Raw genomic sequence first — 3,023 nt, 5'->3', positions numbered from 1 at the left:
CCTCCCCCCCCCCAAGGCACCTAGGGGTGCCTTCCACCACATGGACTCTTCCATGGTGGAAACCCTAGGCGCATGGGCCTATAGGGGCTGGTGCTCTTGGCCCATCTAGGCCAAGGCGCACTCCCTACAGCCCATGTGGCCCCCCGGGACAGGTGGCCCCACCCGGTGGACCCCCGGGACCCTTCCGGTGGTCCCGGTACAATACCGATAACCCCGAAACTTGTCCCGATGCCCGAAATAGCACTTCCTATATATAATTCTTTACCTCCAGACCATTCCGGAACTCCTCGTGACGTCCGGGATCTCATCCGGGACTCCGAAAAACATTCGGGTTTCTGCATATACATATCTTCATAACCCTAGCGTCACCGGACCTTAAGTGTGTAGACCCTACGGGTTCGGGAGACAAGCAGACATGACCGAGACGACTCTCCGGTCAATAACCAACAGCGGGATCTGGATACCCATGTTGGCTCCCACATGCTCCACGATGATCTCATCGGATGAACCACGATGTCGAGGATTTAATCAATCTCGTACGCTATTCCCTTTGTCTATCGATATGTTACTTGCCCGAGATTCGATCGTCGGTATCCCAATACCTCGTTCAATCTCGTTACCGGCAAGTCACTTTACTCGTACCGTAATGCATGATCCCGTGACCAGACACTTGGTCACTCTGAGCTCATTATGATGATGCATTACCGAGTGGGCCCAGTGATACCTCTCCGTCATACGGAGTGACAAATCCCAGTCTTGATCCATGTCACCCAACAGACACTTTCGGAGATACCCGTAGTCTACCTTTATAGTCACCCAGTTACGTTGTGACGTTTGGCATACCCAAAGCACTCCTACGGTATCCGGGAGTTACACGATCTCATGGTCTAAGGAAAAGATACTTGACATTGGAAAACTCTAGCAAACGAACTATACGATCTTGTGTTATGTTTAGGATTGGGTCTTGTCCATCACATCATTCTCCCAATGATGTGATCTCATTATCAATGACATCCAGTGTCCATAGTCAGGAAACCATGACTATCTGTTGATCAACGAGCTAGTCAACTAGAGGCTCACTAGGGACATGTTGGTGTCTGTTATTCACACATGTATTACGATTTCCGGATAACACAATTATAGCATGAATAAAGACAATTATCATGAACAAGGAAATATAATAATAATGCTTTTATTATTGCCTCTAGGGCATATTTCCAACAGTCTCCCACTTGCACTAGAGTCAATAATCTAGTTACATTGTGATGAATCGAACACCCATGGAATTCTGGTGTTGATCATGTTTTGCTCTAGGGAGAGGTTTAGTCAACGGATCTGCTATATTCAGGTCCGTATGTACTTTACAAATCTCTATGTCTCCATCTTGAACATTTTCACGAATGGAGTTGAAGCGACGCTTGATGTGCCTTGTCTTCTTGTGAAACCTGGGCTCTTTGGCAAGTGCAATAGCTCCAGTGTTGTCACAGAAGAGCTTGATCGGCCCCGACGCATTGGGTATGACTCCTAGGTCGGTGATGAACTCCTTCACCCATATTGCTTCATGTGCTGTCTCCGAGGCTGCCATGTACTCCGCTTCACATGTAGATCCCGCCACGACGCTTTGCTTGCAACTGCACCAGCTTACTGCCCCACCATTCAAAATATACACGTATCCGGTTTGTGACTTAGAGTCATCCAGATCTGTGTCGAAGCTAGCGTCGACGTAACCCTTTACGACGAGCTCTTCGTCACCTCCATAAACGAGAAACATTTCCTTAGTCCTTTTCAGGTACTTCAGGATATTCTTGACCGCTGTCCAGTGTTCCTTGCCGGGATTACTTTGGTACCTTCCTACCAAACTGACGGCAAGGTTAACATCAGGTCTGGTACACAGCATGGCATACATAATAGAACCTATGGCTGAGGCATAGGGGATGACGCTCATCTCTTCTATATCTTCTGCCGTGGTCGGACATTGAGCTGAGCTCAATTTCATACCTTGTAACACAGGCAAAAACCCCTTCTTGGATTGATCCATATTGAACTTCTTCAATATCTTATCAAGGTATGTGCTTTGTGAAAGACCTATGAGGCGTCTCGATCTATCTCTATAGATTTTTATGCCTAATATATAAGCAGCTTCTCCAAGGTCCTTCATTGAAAAACTTTTATTCAAGTAGGCCTTGATGCTGTCCAAGAGTTCTATATCATTTCCCATCAAAAGTATGTCATCTACATATAATATGAGAAATGCTACAGAGCTCCCACTCACTTTCTTGTAAACGCAGGCTTCTCCATAAGTCTGTGTAAACCCAAACGCTTTGATCATCTCATCAAAACGAATGTTCCAACTCCGAGATGCTTGCACCAGCCCATAAATCGAGCGTTGGAGCTTGCACACTTTGTCAGCATTCTTAGGATCGACAAAACCTTCCGGCTGTATCATATACAATTCTTCCTTAAGGAAACCATTAAGGAATGCCATTTTGACGTCCATTTGCCATATTTTGTAATCATAGAATGCGGCAATTGCTAACATGATTCGGACGGACTTCAGCTTCGCTACCGGTGAGAAAGTCTCATCGTAGTCAACCCCTTGAACTTGTCGATAACCCTTAGCGACAAGCCGAGCTTTATAGATGGTCACATTACCATCCGCGTCTGTCTTCTTCTTAAAGATCCATTTATTTTCTATGGCTCGCCGCTCAATGGGCAAGTCAGTCAAAGTCCATACTTTGTTTTCATACATGGATCCTATCTCGGATTTCATGGCTTCTAGCCATTTGTCGGAATCCGGGCCCGCCATCGCTTCTTCATAGTTCGAAGGTTCACCGTTGTCTAACAGCATGATTTCCAAGACAGGGTTGCCGTACCACTCTGGTGCGGAACGTGTCCTTGTGGACCTTCGAATTTCAGTAGGGGCTTGATCAGAAGTATCTTGATCATTAACTTCCTCTCTAGTCGGTGCAGGCACCTAAGGAACATTTTCTTGAGTTGCGCCATTTTCCGGTTCAAGAGGTAAT

The sequence above is a fragment of the Triticum dicoccoides genome, chromosome 2B (genome assembly GCF_002162155.2).
Source record: "Triticum dicoccoides isolate Atlit2015 ecotype Zavitan chromosome 2B, WEW_v2.0, whole genome shotgun sequence".
NCBI classification, from domain to species: Eukaryota; Viridiplantae; Streptophyta; class Magnoliopsida; order Poales; family Poaceae; genus Triticum; species Triticum dicoccoides.
The sequence above is the reverse complement of the archived record's forward strand: the minus strand, read 5'-3'. Positions refer to the sequence as shown.